The sequence below is a fragment of the Polyergus mexicanus genome, unplaced genomic scaffold (assembly GCF_030449975.1).
Source record: "Polyergus mexicanus isolate NDT 795.1 unplaced genomic scaffold, iyPolMexi1.0 SCAF_23, whole genome shotgun sequence".
Classification (NCBI taxonomy): domain Eukaryota; kingdom Metazoa; phylum Arthropoda; class Insecta; order Hymenoptera; family Formicidae; genus Polyergus; species Polyergus mexicanus.
Window position 1 is genome coordinate 1,832,165 of NW_027223343.1, and position 25,192 is coordinate 1,857,356.

The 25,192-nt window shown below is 28.3% G+C and overlaps 1 protein-coding gene across 10 annotated transcripts in view; it reads right to left on the reverse strand.

The window, feature by feature from the left end:
• LOC138942579 (octopamine receptor beta-2R) overlaps positions 1-19,333 on the reverse strand; it is a 73,868-nt gene extending 54,535 nt beyond the window's left edge. For 6 of the 10 annotated variants that reach the window (XR_011448337.1, XR_011448336.1, XR_011448338.1 and 3 more), the window contains exon 1: positions 18,224-19,255. The gene's annotated coding sequence lies outside the window, so the exon portion shown is untranslated. Of the gene's footprint in view, positions 1-18,223; positions 19,256-19,283 lie in introns of those variants that run through there. The other 4 variants (XR_011448332.1, XR_011448333.1, XR_011448334.1 and 1 more) reach the window with 4 other exon arrangements.
• Between the last annotated feature and the right edge of the window lie 5,859 nt (positions 19,334-25,192).

Below are 25,192 nucleotides of genomic sequence, written 5' to 3' on the forward strand. Positions count from 1 at the left end.
CTCAGTCAGTCTCCAATGGTTGAACAGTGTGATAATCGAAAAGCCTTTTGCAAAATTAAATAAATGCATTTTCTCCAAAATATGAGAATATATGCATTTTATGTATCTATTTAAGAAGCCAGTTTTATTGCAAGAAAATGTCCTTATACATTTATCTTTATCTAGTATATACAAGAAAGTACTTGTTTATATTTTTTATTGCATAAATTTAAACATGATTAATTTACCATAATTTTCAGAATTAATATGTATAATATAAATACGTAATTACGAGCATTGGTTGATATATAAATAATTTCTGTTACATTATTTAGTTGCTTTAAAATTATTTAATGTTTGTTTTTCCTTTTCTGTCACATATTTTACGTGTAAACACGCAGATCATCTATTTAGGAAAATTATTGCAATATTTATTTATAAGCTAGAAAAGTTGAAACATATATTTGTCACACAATATCTTGTTTAAATACTTTATACATATGTATATATATATATATAATTTTATTTATTAAATAATTAAAACGCTGAAACATTTTGCAAATTTAATTGACCATTGCCTAATTACAAATATAGAATTAACACTAAATCGAAAAAATTAAAAATATGTATGCGAAATATTAGTGAAAAAATGGCAATATCAAATAACTTTAAAGAGAGATTTTTTTTTCGAGATTCCAACGGTTGACTTTTTATCACAAATATATCGCCACATGTACGTCCGATCCAGAATAGTTGAAGATAAATACTGATTTAATGACTCACGCGCAAACCTGTTTTAATCGAGCAATTAACTCGTGAATTTCTGTCATTTATCTGCTGAATCTGTCGATAAGTCTCGATAGTAAGAACATGAGAAATTAAATCTAGCAGAACAGTCGGAACGAGAAAGTATACAAAAAATAATAATGAGGAATAAAAAAAAATTTATAATATATTTTTTAAGCGAAAACTGAGGAGAAAAAGAGAAAAAAATGAGAAAAGGGAAAGGAAAAAGAGAAAATTGAATTTGTGCGAATACATTATTATTATAAATATTGTCCAAAGTTATTATAATTTGTTTTTATGTAAAATTATACATTTTAATAAAGAAATCTTAAATCAAATAATAATGTATGTTAGATTAAATTTGCGTGATAATCTTTTTAATTATTAATAATTACATAAAAATCTTATTTGTTGAATTTCGTTGAGTCATTAAAATATATAAATACAAATTGTTTTTGTAAAATTAAACTTTTTATTTTTATTATATTAAAAAAAAATAAATAAATAAATAAACAACTATATCCATATATTTATGTGAAATTACATTTTACATCGATTAACAATAATTTGAAGTCTTAATTTATTACATATTAAAAAGCATAAACGAAAAATGATACCAAATTAAGTTTAAAGAGGTATTTAAATTACCTACAAGATTAAATTATCTACTATTGGACTCCGTAAATCTTGATTTACTTTGATTAAAAATCTAGATTAAAATTCAATTGATTTAATCTATGAAATTCTCTCTTGAATGTACGATAAAGTAATAGTACAGAAAAAAAACACCATAATTATCGCTTTCGAGATCACTCCGACAAACTCTTTTCCGTAGAAAAATTTAATAATCTACAAATTTTCGTTACTGCTGAATCCTAATAGATAATACAAAACACTTGTGTATATGTGTACGCGACCATCAGCTTTGATGCTAAAGCTAAACGGCATTTTATTCGCCATTCTTGCAGAAACCGCAAAGTAAAAGACAGTGACGGAAGCTAATGAAAGTTTAATCTTTACGCTCAATATCGTCACAAGATTACCACTAGCACTTGTAACCTTTTACCATGTCATAGTGTAAATCCGTTTATAACAGCAAATTTTCTATCACGGCCGTAGCTATAAGACAATAAATATTGATGCTAAATAAGTTTCAATGTTATTTATAACTGCTTGATTAAGTATGTTGCTATTTCTATAAAAACTTTTTCCCTCTCTTTATCGTCTTCATCGTCTTCATCGTCTTCTAACCTTCCTCGTCATCTTTTTTATCTTAAAGATAAATTAAAAGTTTTATAAATTATTTATTTTAAGATTTAGTGAGCTCGTAAGAAAAAAAATATTCCAATAGTAAGTACTTGAGTTTTATAAACAATCCGTATATAAATCCGTATATAAATTCAGCATATTTTCTAGAAATTTTAATCTAATAAGAAGTTTAAAATATTTTAAAATACATATATTTTTTTTCTAATATAACAATCATTCTTATTCAAAAAGCATTTGTTTCTTATTTCACTTTATATTTCTTTATTATACAATTTATAAAATTAAAGTTGAAATTGTAATATTCTAAATCATATTTTATTGACTAACAAGTACTTAAAACTATACTATAAGCTTTAAGTTGCATTCGTCGCATCAGAAAATTTGAAATATGCAAATATGTCAATCGGGAAAACACTTTAGAAAGTTATCTTAATTAACAAATTTAATGTTAAAATAACAATTGAATATATAACATTAAATATATGTAATGCAAATTATAATATTTAATTCTTGAATTTTTTTATATTGATTATATAAATTGCATAATATAATGAATAGTACAGAGTTTTAATTCAAATTTTTTTTATTTTTTAGGTGTACAACTTTGCTTTCGCCGTTTTCCTATAGATGGCTTTAGCGGTAAGTAGTGATCGAAATAAATAGATCATAGACGTCATGCGATAAACTTGGGCATCTGTCAACATAACCCCATAGAAACATTAGTCGATTTGTGTCCGCATCATAAAGTTATTCTCGATTGAAAATGTCAGTTTACGAGCCAAATTCTCGTCATTTGCGGGAGGGTTTAATTTTCTGCTTCAATATGAAGAAATCTGCGGCTGAGGCTCATCGAATGCTCTCAAATACTTATGGTGAAGCCGCTATTGGTGAAAGAACGTGTCGTGAGTGGTTTCAACGCTTCAAGAACGGTGATTTTCACGTCGAAGACCGGCATAGCGATGGAAGAGAGAAGGTTTTCGAAGATGCAGAATTGGAGGCATTACTTAATGAAGACTCGAGTCAAAGTCAAAAAGAATTGGCACGATCATTGGGAGTAACTCAACAAGCAATAACCAGTTTTTTACAATAAAGCCTCGAATTTCGGAAAAAAACGGCGGAAGCAAAGTTGTACACCTAATAACTATAAAATTTTAACAAAATGAGTATAAATACATATTTTTGCTTTGAAATTTCTTAATGTGTCTTTTTAAATTAATTAACTTATTAAGATTTGAAACTAAAATAAGATTTAAAACTAAATTCAATATTTCAGTGTATCTTGCATTGAATTATGAATCAATAACTACAGATTTATCTGTGTGTGTGTGTGTGTAGGCAGACCAGCGACACTTAAAAAGCAAGATTAATTTTAAGAAAATGAAATGTTTGACTTGGCTTTGATGAATCGAGTAAAGTGCATCTCACATTATTGTCGAGTCTTTTTCAATAAGAAACTTTAAACGAGAAATGCGACAATTGTAACGAACCGTAAATTGCGCTCTGCTTTTCTCAATAGTTGAAAGAGTACCATAACAAAGGTACCAATTAATTTGAAAGCCAGGAAAGTTAAAATCTTTTAAAATAGAATTCTTGGTCGATGCAATTCCTTGATCGCGATGAAGCGAAAATTCGATATCAGACCATTTAATTGCAGCTTTGATTGGCGAATTCGAAAACAGTCATTGTTAAGAAGATTTATAAGCGAAAGAAGGAAAAGGCCGTCCCGTATGACGATTTGAGGATGTGTGTAAGGAGGATCTGGGTATTCTTCTCAAGTGAATAATGGTCAATCGAATATTCATAGCTCATAATCAAACGAGCAGTCCAGTCGTCGCGGCGTAACGCTCTCGTATCCGCTCGGATTTAAGTTCCGAGTGTAATACATAATTCATGGACGCTCGCAATATCTGATTACTTATATAGCGTAAATCTCGTATCTTTGGATTTCGGAGGATTAGACTACTATAATCTTTAATCTTAATATCTCAGATCACAGCGTATATAGCTGTTAGGATTAATATTGCGCGACTAACAATGATAAATATGATACCATCTATTTTATCAACTATCAAAAGAGCATTCAATCAAATCTCACAATTCTTAATAAACCAGAATCTTAAATTTTTGTCTTATACTCGCGAAATATCAAATGCATTAGAATCGAGAGAGAAATATATGTACACTAGTATTAAATGAAATCGCAACAATTGATAAAATCGCAACAATAATCGGAACAAAAACTAATCCTACATTTATTATAATAAATAGTACATTAATTAATTACATCTTAATTCATTAAAAAGATTGAATGCGGTGAAGTTTCTATATTTTTGGAGAAAGCAGAGCAAAGATTATGAGAAATGTAATAAAGTGTTTTAAAAATTGACTTCTCCCCATATTGCTGAAATTTCTCTGGACGGTAAGATATATATTGGCAATACAAAAATCAATAAGATAGAAATAAATACAATTTTGTAACAGTATCACCTCCCATACAGCACCGCAAGATTGCAATAACATTGCAGCAATATTTTTCGGCAAGATTGCAATATTGCAGAAACATTGCGAAATGTTGCTGCAACGTTGTTATGATATTGCAGCAACAGTAAAATGTCCGCCTACAGAAATATTGCAATATAATATTGCAGCAACATAGCACTATAATATATATGCAATAATGCTTTATGTATATTTATCGACATAATATTCTTAACATATGAAAAAAATAATAAGAAACTAGGCCTATAAGAGTCAGGATCTAGCGTGTATATATATTTTCTGTATTATAATAATAACGAAATTATAAAATGTAAATTTTTCAGTACACATTCGACTTCCTTCAGTGACAAAGAATATCTAAGAGAAATAAGAAAAAACTCAATTTGCAATTGTGTAAATTCACAATTTCTTTGTATCCGAAATATTCAGATATCCGGATGCAAAAAGATTATGGTGAATTTACGCATACAATGAGTTTTTTCACATCTCTCTTGTCTTTATATAATCTCAAAATTTATTTATTAAAATCTGAAGTATCTTGCATATTAGAAAATTATTATCAAATTTTTGATTTTATATAAGAATGGAAACTATTAAAAGAATTCTTAGTCCAATGTCTGAGCCCCTGTATTAGGGTCATATCATACGACTTAAATTAACAAAAATAGTTATTATATCTTTTTAATCTTACTAGCCGCTCTTTGTAAACTTTATATAATCATCATCATTAAAAATTAAATGCGGAATAGATAGCGCAACATGCGCCGCTTAGTGGTAAACGAATGAACTAGCGATTATTGAATACTTTTTTTGTAATATTTTTGGAATGTTGCCGTAAAATTGCTAAAGTTATATTGTAAAATAATGTCTTTGCAATATTTCTGCAACATTAAACTGTAATATGCAATATTACAATGTTGCAGCAATGTTGTTGCAAGCTTCAGTGCTGTATGGGCTCAGCGTGTAGAAATTGGAAGTGATTCGCTATTATGAACGTGTTGTATGCTGTAACACACAATGCCATTGTTAATTGTCTGACCGTCATTCTCGGTGCTCAGATTAATTGCAGGGAATCTGTTATATGTATGTACGTGCATTCGTCAATCGAGATGCGTCTCGCGACTATTGCATGCCAACGACGAACATTACAACAGGCAAACACAGCTTGTAGCCATTAAATTCAACATTTATATAGGCGTTCTTTTTCACGTTTTTTACGTATAGTTAAAATATTTTGTTTGGAAAATTAATAAAATTTTACAATAAGAAATACGATATATTTGTTATTTATACTTTGTGTTACAACTAAAAATCTATTTATATAAAATAATGACGGAGTATAAGAATCAAAAGAAGATAGAAAAGGAAATAAAATATCCCATTGTTTGATTATAATTGTATATATCATGCATCCTATATTTATATATATAAACACAGAGCTATAGGAATAATTACATATATATATATTATAAATTAATTGTATTTATAAAAATATTTATATTCAGAAATAATTATTTAGAAGAGGGAGATATATTGTTTTTAACATAAATTCCCGTTGGAGTAATTTTGTATTGCATATTTTCAGATCTCGATGAAATTTCATCACTTGGACGTAGTCCATGCATCTTTATAATGTTTAAACGCTATGACTGAAATTTAATATAATTTTGGCAGCAACTGCACGGAAAATTGTCACATTTTAAAATAGCCTCGAAAAATCTCCTATACGTTATAATCAATATTTTTCTATCATTTTTAAAATTTTATTTATTTATTACAAGTTGATTATATATAATCTATATAACCTAACCTATATCTAAACGTGCACTTGTGCTTTAAAGCTACAATAAACTTAAATTTAACTTTTACTATGAAAAATTTATTAAAATCGTTAATATATAACCATAATTTCAAACTTATTACAAAACATTTCTATTTACACGCAATTACAATTCAAATTACGAGTTTATTAACTCGAACGATTAAATATTCGCCAAAGAAACGGATCGCACAAATTATTAAAGAAATAATTATTTGTTTATGTTCTTTCTTTTGTACACACTCTATACAAGTGCATAAAACTATTGCGCCACTTATATCCGAGAAGAAAATGGACTTGTGTTATTATGTAAGATTATATAGAGATGGCCATATATGATCTTACGTCCATTTTTTCTCGCCATTATTCTTCAGACGTAATATCCGTAGGCCTAAAAAACTTTTCTCGTAACGATTAACCTGCAACTTGCCATTAGGAAGTCGTTAACGGCCAATAAAACCACACTGCATTCGATAGAAAGAATAACGCAAATATATTAATACAACAAAGACTTTAAAATGTACAGTCCAATTTGCAATAAATATGCAAATGTTTATTATTATCGTGTGTCAAAGTAAAATTAAATACATTATTTATGAAAAAAATTTTTAAGCGTTCTTATTATTTAAGTAAGTTATGCTTTATAATGAACAATTTCATTAATTATGCTATTGCGCATACAAGGCGCAAGACACAAAATCTGATATTTATATTACATTTAGCTTATGCGATTATCCATGATGCAGAAGCAACCTTAAGCGATTTACGAATTATCTCATCTCGCAGATATCTTGTCTCATTATGCTAAAATAATCGTGTTTTACGTCCGTTTTTCGTCCGTTATCGCAGTAATTAATTGTTGGAAATTATAAATACCTCATTTCAATTCAAATGCATTCCGTAATCGATAGCAATGTCCAGACCTATCAAACGATTCAATAAAACTCGAATAATCGAGAAGTTTTAACTAACAAGAAATTATACATGCTATTATTTTGATGTTAATAATTATTTAATCAAGAAGTTTATAAAACGGAACTCGATTGTTATATACGTAATATGTTCAGTAAACGCGTAGTGTAATCGACAACAAAACTTAAATAATTGCATAATTAAAAGTTTATTTCAACTGCATAGACTTCTGTAATTCTGAATTCACCGCTGGCAACAATAAATTTCTCTTTTAGCTAGTACTTACAAGCAATAAAAATTTTCTTTTATTGAATTTTGCAACAAAAATTTTTTGCTGTAAATCTTAATGAAAATATGACGAAAGAAAATTAAATAGGCACGATCTATATATTTAAAATGTATCGGTAAATGTGCTACGCAAATATTACAATGTATGCGAAGTTTATTAAATAACTCTGCTTAATATAATTACTTTACAATATTAAATTTTTCAATTCTAAAATTCTTACATGTTTGCTAAGTAAGAAACGGATTTGACTTATTAAAAATATTTTTCTCTCGAATATAGTATGAGCACGAAGTAAATATAATTCACAAATGCAATCGCGATGCAATGTACTTGCGCATAGAGGAAACATCTCTTTTAAAAGAAAAAAATATGAATAATACGCTGTATGATATAAATTGTTGCATTTTTGTTTCAAACATTTCGTTATTATCGCTGAAAGAATTTCAGAGAAATAATTTCAACTGGCAATTGCTACAAACTGCACACAAGTAATCATTAATAAACGTTACATAATCTTTCTAACGTTCTTCTAATCTTTTTCTAAGATATTTTTTTGAATTAACTTACTTTATGAATATGCATATCGAGTCAATAAATACAAAAAAAAAATAAGGTTTCTTTTTTTACTTTAAGAACAAGTAAAAAATTGAATAAATAATTTCTTGCAAGGTATCCAACATAAATGTTCACAAGAAAAAGTTTAATAATATGCAAAATGTCTCAGGAAATTAATAGCAAAGTGGTATCTGATATCTATGATAACTATAGAGTTAATTTTTTTACCTCTTGTCACAGCTTTTTAACTTTAAATTTTATTATTAAATATCTTTGTTGTATCACATTATATTATTATTACTTTGAAATTAAATATGATTTTCAATATTAAATATATATTATATAATAATTAGATTATGCTTTCAGTTTTGATAAAAAAGGAATTGTTCGAAAAATTGCTAAACGATACCCTCTTGTTATTATATTCGAAGACGCTCTGTATTGCGTTCTTAACCCTCAAGGTTGTCAAGGTTCGCCATCCGTAATCCTTGACTGATCCGTAACACAAAAGCGGGCGTAATAACGCCATCAGAGGTCTCGTGGAATCAGACAAAATTGAATTTCATGCTATAGAAAATGACGAGCCACAAGAGGGCCACTCTATCCTCTGGAGAGCCGAACGTGGAATATCAGCGACGAGGAACATATCACTGAAAAAGGAAGGAACGCGAGAGGAATCGACGTACGAATAAATTTTCCACTTGCCGCGCGCCGACTTACGGTATCCTTGCGTGAAGAAAAAGAGCCGAAAGAAAATCACGTAACGTACGACATACTTGATCCGCAGATATGTCTAGAGAATAAAGATTTTCCTGCAATTACGTAATATGTTTCTTTTCATATATAATATATACATCATTTTCTTAACGTTTTTTGACAATATCGAAAAATATTGGTCAAAAGATATTGTTACGTCAACATCCAAAAAATAACACAATTGCTAAATTTATATTGAGCAAACAAAAAATTACGAAAGCTTCTTCGAATTTTTTTCTGTAAATTAAATTTCTTATATTTCGTTATTTCTCTTTTTAATATAATATTTGTTTACATAATTTGCTTAATATTTTATTTTGCGATTTTTAAGATATTCATTATTATATTCTTTACAATTTTATATAATATAATCTTATAATATAAATTAAAATACAAAACTTATATATATATATATACAAGGTGTCCCATTTTAAAGGACTCACTCAAATATCTCAGAAACACTGCGTTAAATCGAAAAATGTTTCAAACAAAAGTTGTGTGGCTTCAAAGGGGCCATAAGATGGTGACAATGATTTGACCTTGGAAAATCATTTGAAGGTCATGTGAAGGTCAACTTTAAAATCTTAAATAGAAACCCCCATTTTTTATTTAGTATTCTTATAGCTGACATCGAGAGCTTTCCAAAACACTATAATAAAGTATTTTTTTATTAAGTACTTTTTGAGTTATTTTATATTTTAATCTGACATATTTTGATATAAAAAATTAAATATCTCGTAAAATATTTAGTTTTTGATATCAAAATATGTCAGATTAAAATATAAAATAACTCAAAAGGTACTAAATAAAAAATACTTTATTATAGTGTTTTGGAAAGCTCTCGAGGCAAGCTACAAGAATACTAAATAAAAAATGGGGGTTTCCGTTTAAGATTTTAAAGTTGACCTTCACATGACCGTCAAATGATTTTCCAAGGTCAAATCATTGCCACCATCTTATGGCCCCCTTGAAGCCACACAACTTTTGTTTAAAACATTTTTCGATTTAACGCAGTGTTTCTGAGATATTTGAGTGGGTCCTTTAAAATGGGACACTCTGTATATATTACAAATAATAATTGTGTAAATTTGACATTTTATAAAGAACGTGTATGGTAAAAAAATAATTATTTCTTTTCGTAATTAAAACCCCTGGTCCAACAATCTATTTTATGTAGTGCAAACAAACACAAAAAATGCATTATGGTACCTTAGAATACAAATGCTGACAAAGTTTCATTGTGACAAGCACAAAGTAAGTTTAACATTTGCATAATGCGAGCTTGGTAACGTCATGTATTATATATATGCAGGAAACATTTACAGAATACAGAAACATAAAACACACATTTGCCTTATTTACTTTTGAATAAGGGACTCGTCTTTTTTACTTTCTCTCTGAATTGTTGTAAATTGCACGGAGGTCAAAGCGCATGGCTTTTATATTGTCATTTATAGAAGATGATCCAAAAGGAACCGAAACGTTTAATTAAAAAATATTTTTATGAAAAGATTCGCGCTCCGTTTTCCGCGCTTGGCTCTCATTAACCCATTTTCCTCCTCGTCTTTACAGGAATCGTCCAATACATGCGTTATGATGCACCAGTGTTAGAAAGAGGTACTTCTAGATCTATTCACATGTATGCACTACATGTATTCATGAGATATATGGTATGTGTTCTGCGTTTCCATAAATTCTTTGAGTATCCTCATATTTTTTGTCACATAAAGTTTGTATAACATATCTTCAGCATCATAGATATGATATATTTGCATAAAATGTATATAAATCTTTTATGTAAAAAAAATGATGTCAAGTATAGAAAATAATTAACATAAATAAATGAAATGAATAAATTCACTATTTCGCAAAGAATTTATTAATATGTTTGTAACGAGCATTAGACATCTCTGATCGAGAACATTATGTTTTTGTATTCATACATTATAACTCATTGTCAATAGATACTTAATCGAAAATATAATATATTTATATTTATTTTACCTTCATTCAAATGATCTCTCCTTCTCTCTTTCTTTTCCTGTCTCTCGAGGCTATTGAAATGAAACACGGCTAGTGACGTGAGTGTTCAATCATCCAAAAAGTAAATATTCTATCATCTGAAAATTTACTTATTTGAACATTTATGTTTCTAATATCTATTAATTCTTGCAATCAAGATTCTAATAAAATTTCTCTCTGTCTCCCCCCCCCCTCTCTCTCTCTCTCTCTTTCTCTAAGATATTATTAAAGTTGGGATGTTTTTTTTATTGGAGTAGCAAGTCATAACGATAGAAATAAAATCGCATCTTTTTGTCGAGTAGAAAACCGATAACGAACAAGTTTTGTTACAGAGGTTTCATAAACAATGGATCATTGTAATACTGTTGCTCTTTGTTATCGTCTCTGGCACAGCCGATAACGTTGATCACAATGTCTGTTGACCCTTATGCTAGCGAAAATGAGAAAAGTCGTAATTTTTAAACAACTATTGTGTTTCGATTAAAACACTTAATCTAGGTATATTGTTGCTTTCTGATTACAATTGCCAAAGGATAAACATTAGATTTATATTGCGTATTTTATTAATAAATACTTTGCTTAAATATTGTTTTTTACGATTAGAGTCTCTCTCATCCCAAAGTAAAAATGATTCCGAGATTATAACAAATTCTAATAAATAAAAATCGAGATTATAAAAAATTAATAGTAAATGAAACTTTTAACGATCTCTAAGAAGCCAGTTTACATTATAAGCTGAATTATATAAATGGAAATGAAAACTATAGTTTTTATCAGTTATAATTTCTTAAATTTATAATTAGCTAGATAAGCAATGCGTAAGATGTATGTATGTATGTATTTATACTTTATGAAGCTTAAAAATACTTCAAAGTCACACAATATATCTCTGATAATAACTGCCATAAGTACGTAATATTTAATTTTTCGTTTTTAGTACGCGGTATTTAGTTTTTATTCCAGTTTATAATTAATTAGAGAGATATGGAATATTATTTCTGTTGCTATTGTATTCACATTTAAATATTTTAATTTTTATTTAAATGTATTTGTATTTATATTTGACTGTATCATACAATTGCAAAATAATGTACGTATTGAGCGATGGTAAAAAAAAAAAGAAATGGAATCTATACGCATCTCGTCATATATTATATAATATATAATAAACTAAAGCATTCCTCTTAAACGCAATATCATGCCGCTTTGTACCTCATAGCACTCGTCAATAATGAAATTCCCTATAAACTTCAATATATATATATATATAATACAAAAACTCGAAAATTTCTACATATACACGTTATCGCATTATAAATACACCAGATATTAATTTATTATTAACGAAGTAATGCAATTAATGAAGAATTCAATGAAAGAGAAAAGACAAAAGTTTTACAGGAAAAGCAGTAGAAAAAAGTACAGCAATAGAAAAACTTAATTTTATAAAAATTTCTAAATATTGCACAAGGAGAAAAATTAAAAATTTGTCCCTGTGGTTATGATGGCACTTATAATTAACTTTGTACTCGTAATTTGAACCCAGTGACAAAAACCAGTTAACACGTGTGTTATAAAATTCAATAAAAAATATAACATTGAAAATCAAGTTAAACAAAATGTTGCATTAAAAATTACAATTCAGCAGAAAGAATATCATTGTTAACGATACATAAAGATTGAGATATTCAAATACGAGTAAAAATTCCTGTTAATATATATATATCATATTTTTTCAAAATGTATTGTATTTTATAATACGATATAATATTTTAATATGATATTGTTACTAATGTGCTTTAATGCCATTATGATGCATAAACGCATTTATGCTGTCAGTTTCATACTGGATTAACCGTCAAGATTATAATTTTAATAATTATGGAAGAATATAAACATTGCATGAAGCATTTTCCTGCTTTGAAAAAAAAAAGAGATATTCTATAAGAAATCTGTTCTATCAGAAATCTAAATAATAAAATGTTGGGACTAGGGCATATAAAACATTGAGAGTCGAACATATAAAAGATAGAGATTGAAATATAGCAGAGATCCTATATTTATTTTTTCATGAAATTGGAGTATCAATACTTGTAACAAAATTGGAGAGCGGCATTTTATATATTTGTTATAAAACAAAAAAGAAATAAACAAAATTGAAAAACATACGATCTTTTTAAATTTTAATTTAATTTTATAAAATTATACAGCGTTTAATGATGCTAAAACTTACGCCCAATGTCTTTAGGAGACACTAAAATACGATTACTTAGTAAAAGTTGTTGAATTTAATGAGATCTCCATCCCTTTAAGTTTGCCGCAACTGTCCGGAAGCATCCTGTGTATTATTGTTATTTCAAGCATTGTTGATCGTATTAATACTCGTCTGAGAATTCGCACTGGCTATTGAGTTCAATCACGGTACTTATTGATGATCACTTCGATATAACAAATAACGGCACAATTAATGTCTAATTAATTTGAGTAAACATGACATATTTAATGCATACTTGTCAATGAAATTAAACAACAAAGAGTTTGCGCACTAATAACTGCATCTCGGCTTTTATTTGCCAGTTTCCTCATCTAATATCCGGTTAGTATTCTGAGCCTATTGTTATTATTATTTAATTTTATTAAATTTACTTATTATTTATTATTTATTATTATATTCATTTATTATTCACACATACATATATTTATATATTTTCAAGGAACATTACATAAATCTGTAAAAATATATATATAGCATGCTTTGTACAAAACAAATATTAATTAATCGATTAATATACCATTAATAAGTTTGAAATACACCCATACAGCACTAAAGCTTGCAACAACATTGCTGCAATATTGCAATATTGCATATTGTAGTTTAATGTTGCAGAAATATTACAAAGACATTATTTTACAATATAACTTTAGTAATGTTACAGCAACATTCCAAAAATATTCCAAAGAAAGTATTCGATAATCGCTAGTTCATTCGTTTACCGCTATGCGGCGCATATTGCGCTATCTATTCTCACACGATGATTATATAAAGTTTACAAAGAGCGGTTAGTAAGATTAAAAAGATATAATAACTATTTTTATTAGCTTAAATTGTATGATATAATCTTAAAACAGGGGACTCAGACATTGGACTAAGAATTCTTTTAATAGTTTCCATTCTTATATAAAATCAAAAATTTGATAATAATTTTTTAACACGCAAGATACTTCAGATTTTAATAAATAAATTTTGAGATTATATGAAGACAAGAGAGATGTGAAAATACTTGTATGCGTAAATCCACCACAATCTTTTTGCATATCTGAATATTTCGGATACAAAAAGATTGTGAATTTACAAAATTGCAAATTGAGTTTTTTCTTATTTCTCTTAGATATTCTCTGTCACTGAAGCAAGTCGAATGTGTACTAAAAAATTTACATTTTATAATTTCGTTATTATTATAATACAGAAAAACTATATACACGCTAGATCCTGATTCTTATAGGCCTAATTTCTTATTATTTTTTTCATATGTTAAGGATATTATGTCGATAAATATACATAAAGCATTATTGCATATATATTATAATGCTATGTTGCTGCAATATTATATTGCAATATTTCTGTAGGCGGACATTTTACTGTTGCTGCAATATCATAACAACGTTGCAGCAACATTTCGTAATGTTTCTGCAATGTTGCAATCTTGCAGAAAAATGTTGCTGCAATGTTGTTGCAATCTTGCGGTGCTGTATGGGTATTAATAAAATTAACAAAAACATTATTCAACATTGTCTATGCAATATCGCTTATGAAATTTGCTGAAGCATCTGAAATTGCTGTAATTGCTATAGATTACTATAAAGATTTTATCTTTTAATAACTTCATTTTCCGAAAGAACAATGCCAAAATTTACATTTTTTATCAATGTACTGTATATACATATATCCTATAAAATAATAATTGTCAGAATTGGTAAAATAATTTACAAAAATTTATTTTCGTTAAATTAAAGACAAAAGAAATTATTTAATAATTACGAAAATTGATGACAAACATTAAACAATGTTTCTTACATGTGTGTGTGTGTGTGTGTGTGTGTGTGTGTGTGTGTGTGTGTGTGTGTGTGTGTGTGTGTGTGTGTGTGTGTGTGTGTGTGTGTGTGTGTGTGTGTGTGTGTGTGTGTGTGTGTGTGTGTGTGTGTGTGTGTGTGTGTGTGTGTGTGTGTGTGTGTGTGTGTGTGTGTGTGTGTGTGTGTGTGTGTGTGTGTGTGTGTGTGTGTGTGTGTGTGTGTGTGTGTGTGTGTGTGTGTGTGTGTGTGTGTGTGTGTGTGTGTGTGTGTGTGTGTGTGTGTGTGTGTGTGTGTGTGTGTGTGTGTGTGTGTGTGTGTGTGTGTGTGTGTGTGTGTGTGTGTGTGTGTGTGTGTGTGTGTGTGTGTGTGTGTGTGTGTGTGTGTGTGTGTGTGTGTGTGTGTGTGTGTGTGTGTGTGTGTGTGTGTGTGTGTGTGTGTGTGTGTGTGTGTGTGTGTGTGTGTGTGTGTGTGTGTGTGTGTGTGTGTGTGTGTGTGTGTGTGTGTGTGTGTGTGTGTGTGTAAAATGATATATGTATAGAAATGATATTAAAGTGTCTTTGTAAAAAAAATTTACTTTATTAAAAAATTATAATTGTATTTTATTAGACTGCTATATAAAAAGTAAAAAAGGATTTTCTTTTAATAAAATTCTATTTCTTTATCTTTTAACAATAGACTAGTGCGCTTCTCACTTACAGATCGCAACATTAATTAATTAATTAATTGCCAAGGAATAATTGATTGTAAATCACTGATGACATCGTGATCTCATCTATCTTCTTATAATTGATACAATTATTGTACGATAATTATTGTAACATTGAAATTTGTGGTATGTAATTATTAATTACTGGTAATATATGTATAATTATAATTAATAATGTACCGCATAAAAAATATTATGATTGTGAATGTTGTAATTGTTATCCTCGCTTTTATAATTATATTAATAACAAAATGTAGAAGAAAATATATATAAATTTTTATTTTAAAAGTCTCTTTAATATACATAGATTTTTGTCATATAATTTATTATTCTTAATTCATTATTATTATTATGATTATTGAAGAACTTCTCTCGAAAAAGAAATGATAATTATTTTGATATCAAAACATCAATATTTCAAAAATATTTACAAGATATTTCTCGACAACTAAATTTCAAAAATATAAATAAACTATATAATTACTGCCAAACTACTTTAACATTAAGAACTACAACAGATTTTGAACGCTTTTAATACATACATAAGTAATTACAATACATTAAGTGTAAATTCTGCATTTACACACATGTTTATATTTTCGATGTAAAAATTCTAATTTTAATATAAAATGGCAATTTATAAAATATCAGATATATATATTTTATATATATATATATTTATATATATAAAATATATATATCTGATATATATATATTTTGTATATATATATATATATATATACATTCGACATATATTTAACAAAGAATTTAGGGTCTATATATATTTAAATATATATATATATATATATATATATATATATATATATATATATATATAAAAGAAATATTAAAATGTATGCATATAGAGAACATGATTTCATACTAAATATTTCATGATTTAAATTACCAGCGTATTTCATATAATTTATATATTACAGAACACGAACCTTTCCAAAATCGAAATTAATTGTAAGACTAATTGTAAATGCGGGAACGCAAATTACTATTATTTCTACCGAAAATTTCTCGAAGCATAAACGGGCGACTGAATACATATATACATCACATCACTGTTGCAACTTGCAATTGACTGATATGCGACAGGTGTCTACAGTTTTGAAATTGCACTCGTAAACACACTTCATATCTTAATGAAAAATTTTCATAAATAAAGCCATCAAAATAACTAGAAGAAATTAAAAATAAAGCTCTTGGAGATAACGCAGCGTATATTAATATACGTATATAAATTTTTCGTAAAGTCCAAAGTTTGCCAAATTAACTTCAATTCATCAATACGATAAAATATATATATATATATATATATATATTATCATACTTATTATTTTTATATTAATCGCATTTTTCTTTTATCCATCATCTATCATATTAATTTTTTTTATATATCGCACATACATCGATTCAATCTCAACGTAATTGTTAAATTTGCCTAAATGATCTTCGTTTCAATACATAGACAGAGAATTGCCGTAGTGCATGCCGATGATACTGCATCAAAAGCCGCAAACGAAATATAGCGCAAGCGCACGCGGACAAATAGCCGCAAATACTTATTTCTCATGTCACGCGAAGCAATACCGTGCGACACGATAGGATCTCATTTGCTAAATATAATTTTCTCGCTTCGTATATGCGACCTCGCTAAGCTAGTAAACAAAATCAAACAAAATCAGTTCGTCGACACGATAGTGAACGAACAGATGTACATAGAAATCTGTTAACAGCCTCGCAACGCAAGCCATACTTATATATCGTTTTCTTTTTAAACAGATTTATAATTAGCAACATATTAGCGTAGAATGTTAGAAAAAAAATCTATCATTTTAAAATAATAATATTATTTTTACAAAATTCAGAATTTTTAATTCACATAACTTCGGGGATTTATCTCTTTGCAAAGATTTAATTGGAAAATTGATGATATGATATAAACGTGAAAACAAAGTTAAGAAGTTTTTGCAAAATATAAGAAATATGATGCGAATCTTTAAGTTCAATTCTCAAAATATTTAATTTTAAATTAAATCTATTTAAAGTTAATAATTTAATATAAATATTTAGATATGCGTCTCTATTCTTTCTTAAGCTTGTAATAAAGTATATGTTATTAATTCATTTTTATTAATGACAAATTTATTGCATTTATTTCATTTAAAGTTGTATTGACATCGTGAAGCTTTATGACTTGTATAATTTAATAATAATGATTAAACTTTGTATGATTTATATGATGATAACTCGTTTATTTTAGATGTTATTGTAATAATTTATAAAGCGATGAAACGATTAAAATGTAAATATATATGACGACAATCTTATACAAGAATATTTTTATTGTTATATCTCAATATCATACATATAAGCTGCCAATATCCAAACATATAAACCAGATAAACTGAATGATTCTTTAATATATTTAATCAAGATTTTTAACCGAAAATGTAATGAAAAATATTCACGCACCATAAAATCTTATAAAGTCTTATTGTTTAATTATGAGAGGAGATAGCATTATCGTATAATATTGCGGAAAACTTACACGTCAATCGGTCCTCCATGCAATCGTTTGTGATTGCTAATCCCTTGCAATTTTCAATAAAATTATTGTTGTCAAGCATAAAGCACATTCTCGCAGAATGCATATGCACTTGTCGCCACTTGCGCACATGTGCATCATAAACGTTATCACGATTACTGAATACACTTCATTATCGCGGCGCGTCGCTCATCGAATTGCACATATCGACAGCACACGCTTTCTATTACAAGACCGAATCGTCCAATGTAACTCCTCGGCCGTGCAACACTTTTCGAGAAGCATTTTCGGATTTTTCCACAACACTAAAATTACAAAATTCGTAGATTCTTTTCTCAATTTCGATGAAAAATGGAATTCGACGTGATTGAAAGTACTCGTACACTGGTTTCAAACTAAATGACGCAGGAATCGCCGATGACACATTTTAGCCTTCCTGCTCTTGAAATATATGTAGAACTCGAGGGAACTTGTGCAAAAGTCGAGGCTTTCCTTTATCTCACACATTTACCAGCATCAAAGCAACCTGACAAGATTAATTATGAATCGATCGATTTTATCAGACGTTTGCGATGTGAAAATTGAAAAGATTCCCTGCGCTGTCATACGCGAGAGTCCCGAGCTCCTAGCGAACCGGCGCAAGCTCCGAACCTGGAGCTTCGACCCTCCAAGTCGATTTCACGCTTATCTCTTTCTGTCATCCTCTCTTTCCCTCTTTCTATTTTTCTCTCTTCCCCTTTCCATAGAAAAATATAAAATAAGCTTCGATTCGCAAATTCGATTTTTTTTTCGGCTAGTAAGCCAAGTAGAGAGAGAGAAATTTAGTCACTTCTCTCTTTATATATAAGAGACCGTGTTAATTTTCTTAAAGAACAGTGACTCAATTAGAACGAAACAAGATCGAAAAAGGGGAAAGAAAAAGAAAGAAAGGAAGGAAGGCGATGTACATGTGTGATAGAAAAAGGCAGCTAAAGATATAAGGTGAAAGATGGTAAGAGGCAGAGACGAGCGAAGAAGAGAAATAGAAAGAAGGAAGAAGAGAGAGACAAATCGTAGCACACACGTACTCGGCAAAACTCGCAGCGTGGCGGGTCGACCGCGACTGAATCGTTGTCGAGGCGACTGGGGTCGAGCTTGAATGAGCGAGCATACCTCGGGCTCCGTGAGTGGAAGAGAGAGGGAGTTGAACGACGGGCAAAAGGGACGAGGATAGAGGGGTAGAGATGTATAGCGTCGAGGGAGAATTTAGAAGCTACGACCAATACCACCAGCGAAATTTTCAAAGACCCGTGCCCGCAATCTTTAAAGGGATCGCACTTTTTTCGGAATGACAGCTTTAAGGTGGCTCCTCGAACATCGTATCCAATTCTCAACATTTACCCGCTACATTTCTCCACATCGAAATATCAACTGAAATCCCGCTTCTTTTCTATTGTCAGAAAAAAACTTACCGCGGACTAATTTTTCTGCGCATCACGTTTTTTACGTATTACATAACAAGATTATATATGCGTGTGACGCGCGTGTGAAAATAATATGTATAAGGTGATGATATGTGCAAGGAAATTGTTTTAGCAATTAATAATTGTTTTGTTAAGATTTAAAAAAAAAATACACATAAAAAATTGAGCTAATTTTAATATTATCTTATATTGTATTAACAAATTTGATTTTATACTAATTACAAACTTTTAAAAAAATGTTACCAACGCATTCCATACAGCTTAAGTTTGAAATATAAATTCTAGGAAAGAAACGATATTTTTTTAGCTTGACGGATTACATAACAATAATAATTATGTTGAACTTAAAAATATATCGTTATTTTATTTCTATCATATAAGATTTTCAAACACTGCAGTTTTATAAAATTGTATTTTGTTTAAGTTATATTTTATATGTTTACATTATTTATAGTGTAGTTGTTTTTTAACTTATATGTATTTTTCAGTTTTGGAGAATAAATATTCAACACTAATTCTTTAGCCTTAAGATTAAATGCATATCTGCACGCGCATGTTTTCACAAGCATGCGCATAAATCAATTAATTTTATCTGGCCATTTATACTCGATGAATTATATCAATTATATTACAACTTAGCGATTAATTTATCTTTCTCAATAGTACAAACATATTTTTATAAATATATAGACTATAGAATGTGTATATATATATAGTGTGTATATTTAATAATAATAATGTATATTAAAAATATTATATAATTAAATATATATATATTAGGTGTACAACTTTGCTTCCGCCGTTTTCCTATAGATGGCTTTAGCGGTAAGTAGTGGTCGAAATAAATAGATCATAGACGTCATGCGATAAACTTGGGCATCTGTCAACATAACCCCATAGAAACATTAGTCGATTTGTGTCCGCATCATAAAGTTATTCTCGATTGAAAATGTCAGTTTACGAGCCAAATTCTCGTCATTTGCGGAAGTTTTAATCTTCTGCTTCAATATGAAGAAATCTGCGGCCGAGACTCATCGAATGCTCTCAAATACTTATGGTGAAGCCGCTATTGGTGAAAGAATGTGTCGTGAGTGGTTTCAACGCTTCAAGAACGGTGATTTTCACGTCGAAGACCGGCATAGCGGTGGAAGAGAGAAGGTTTTCGAAGATGCAGAATTGGAGGAATCACTTAATGAAGACTCGTGTCAAAGTCAAAAAGAATTGGCACGATCATTGGGAGTGACTCAACAAGCAATAACCAGTTTTTTACAATAAAGCCTCGAATTTCGGAAAAAAAACGGCGGAAGCAAAGTTGTACACCTAATATATATATATATTTAATTATATAATATTTTTAATATATATTATTATTGTTTAATTTCCTCAATTTAAACTAATTTAAATAAGTGGCAGAAAAAAAGACAGGAAAAGAGAGAAAATGCAGAAAGTAAATAATAAAAAAATATTAAAGCTTTACAAATATAAAAGATTCCGAGCTTTATAAATTGGACTCTTGTTTTTTCATTGTATATAATGGAACTGTATGGCAAAGCCTCGAAAACTTTGTTATTGTATCTTGCACGAAAGATTTCGTAAGGTTTCTTTTTATGATGTATTAAAGCGGAAGGCGTAAAATATATACGTTTTTTCAAAAAAATTACAATCATAAAAGATAGATATTGATCTCACAGAGGAATTTATAATTACAAAAGTGAACAGTAATTTTGTAACTTATTAAATTGCTAATATATTTAGCGTATAATCTATTTTACTCCAGTACTGGATTTTTAAATGTAAAAATTGCTACACTAAATATTATAAATTAATGAATACATATACATATACACGATTCTGTTACGTTTAGCAAATTGAAAGAAGTCGAGTTTTGAATAATTTCTACTTTTTCATATTTTGGAAAATTAAAATTATAAATTAATTTTTATTTTTTAAATGCCAACATATACAAATTCAATAAAGATTCAATCAATTTTCAATCGCAAATACTAGTATTATTGATACTAAAATTAATTAATGTTTTATATGACGTGTTATAATATAAAAATTTAAAGCGAGGCTAAATTATCGATTATTTTTGTTATTCTTAACGCTATTTACAACTCTTGAATATACTGCTTTTAATGGTAATATTTTAATATATAAAATAATTTCATCAACAAAATTCATTGGCTCTGTAGGACATATTAATATTTAATAAATAAAAATTTGAAATCTCTTTGTATTTTTCTATTTTTCTATTTTTCTATTTATAAAACTGGGAACTTTTATAATTATGTGACCTTATTCGAAAATATTAAGCTTATGCAAAATGAAAAACATAGAACAATATTTATAAACATCAAAATGAAAAATATCATAAAATAATCTTTGTGCACATTGCATGCAATATATATATAAGCAAGCAAATCGTTTGTTAAAATTTCTATAACTGTGATAAGATCAATTTTTTGACACACCCAAATATTTTTATTCAATTTAACAATTATTATATTTTAATTTTTTTCTAATCTTTTTATTGAAAAAACTTTATATTTTCATAATTATAACAATTCAAGAATTGATATGCAGTAAATACAGGTGTATTGCATTTGCTTTTACTTTCCATAAGATACCATGAATCACAGCAGATTCTCAATTATGTTCTCAATTAATATGTAATTTACAATATTTAATTATCGTTCGATTAGAGCGACCAGCACTCGAAGACAACGACCAATTCCAATCAATATCTTGTGCAAATACGAATGCACACATATCGAGAATGTTCGATTCGATACGAAGAATCGAAAAAGAAGGTTCTTTTTCACGAGCTATATAATACCGATGGGAATATTGGAATCCATGGATAGAAATCAAAATTGCGGTTTATTTCACTCAACGACATAGCGTGGGAAGGATATCTCTCGGAATGTAATTGCGGCATCTGTGCATTTAATATTTGATGTCACTTAGCTGCGGAATCAGCTCCCGATAAAAATGTTTTAGCCTCACGTATCACATAGGCAAATGAAACTTCATACAATCAAAATTATACTTTCTTTTATCAATGGCCTTAGTTTTAATTGTTAAATTGAAACAAATCAAAAACCTCTCTCTCTCTCTCTCTCTCTCTCTCTCTCTCTCTCTTTCTCATATTACGTAAACTTTAAAGTTTGAAACATAAACCTCTCGAAGTGATACTATTTTTGAAACACTTATAATTATAATCTCATTTATTAAGCAATTCCTTTATTCTTTAAGTCTGTCTCATTGATTTAACAACAAAGTTATTTACAAATCTTCTTAATTAAGAACATGTGTGTATATCAATACTTACATTACTAACAAGTTGTAATTAAAAGTATGATTATGAAAAAAAATGTAAAAAGAAAAAGAATATACAGTATACATATAAATTTAATATTTCTACTATATAAAATCAATATTTAAAATTTATTAAAATCTGATAATTTATGTAAAATATTGTTTAAAATAAATTTTTCTACAAAAAAAAATTGGACATGGAATGACGATAGTATTTAATCGACGTTATGTCAGTGAGTCATTATAATATCAAATCGTTTTGACATAATGTACCGGCCGCTTTTGGATTCTTTGAACATCCACAACTGCTCCATTGGCATTCAATAGTCAGCCGAATATCGACATCTCGGCCGAGAAATGAGAAACGTCATTGAAATGCAAACATATAATAAATAGGTAAAGTCCACTTATAATCAACTATGGGCATTATAATCAACTATACTGGCAGTTATGCAGTTTAGGTTTTTATCTCATCGTCATAATATATGTATATTTATTTAAATGCGCATGCTCAATCGCACTATAGATTTCTGTTAAATTTATCGCACTTTAGATATCAAAACAGTATTTTTTATCATTCTGTTTCTTACATCAATAAGCAACTTATACAGCACTAAAGCTTGCAACAACATTGCTGCAATATTGCATATTGTAGTTTAATGTTGCAGAAATATTACAAAGATATTATTTTACAATATAACTTTAGTAATGTTACAGCAACATTCCAAAAATATTCCAAAGAAAGTATTCGATAATCGCTAGTTCATTCGTTTACCGCTATGCGGCGCATATTGCGCTATCTATTCTCACACGATGATTATATAAAGTTTACAAAGAGCGGTTAGTAAGATTAAAAAGATATAATAACTATTTTAATTAGCTTAAATTGTATGATATAATCTCAACACAGGGGGCTCAGACATTGGACTAAGAATTCTTTTAATAGTTTCCATTCTTACATAAAATCAAAAATTTGATAATAATTTTTTAACACGCAAGATACTTCAGATTTTAATAAATAAATTTTGAGATTATATGAAGACAAGAGAGATGTGAAAATACTTGTATGCGTAAATCCACCACAATCTTTTTGCATATCTGAATATTTCGGATACAAAAAGATTGTGAATTTACAAAATTGCAAATTGAGTTTTTTCTTATTTTTCTTAGATATTCTTTGTCACTGAAGGAAGTCGAATGTGTACCGAGAAATTTGCAATTTATAATTTCGTTATTATTATAATACAGAAAATCTATATACACACTAAATCCTGATTCTTATATGCCTAATTTCTTATTATTTTTTTCATATGTTAAAGATATTAATGTTGATAAATATACATAAAGCATTATTGCATATATATTATATTGCTATGTTGCTGCAATATTATAACAAGGTTGCAGCAACATTTCGTAATGTTTCTGCAATGTTGCAATCTTGCAGAAAAATGTTGCTGTAATGTTGTTGCAATCTTGCGGTGCTGTATAAGAAAATAATAAAGACGCGTGCAAACTAATATAATATTATCATTGTTGTTCCATAAATTAAAATTTTATTACGATATAATACAAAACAGTCCAAACTAACATTTCAAAAAAACTTTTATCGTATTTCAACGATCTTCGTGATTTTTTAAATGATCGAAAATTTTATTCTGCATATCTAAATTGTTATTTTAGCAAGCACGATTTATTATTATATGTATATATATATATATAAATTTTTTTTTTCTAAATTTATATATATTTCTAAATTTTACATACAGTCTATTTCTACATTTTAAATGTGACATGTTATATAAGGAAAAATAAATTTTTGAGAAACTCTTTAAATCAATTGGTTGTACAATATTGCATTAATTTCTTTATTATAGTATAAAACAATTATATCATACTATTGTAAATATGTCATAGAAATAATTAGAATACATTGTTTAGCAAAAGTTTTGATACATTAATTTTTTTTTATATGGCATAGGTCTGCATCATTTTCAGTCTTTTAATTTAAGAATACGTCGTAAATATAAATAAATTTCATAAAATATAAATGCAAATAGTTTGTTTAATTTATTTACTGCATTATTTGTATTTATTTATGTTTTTTTTCTATTAACTGATTTATAATCTTATTGTACTTTATGCCTAAGAGCTAGATTTCATGTAATATTTATGCTATCAAGGATGTCAA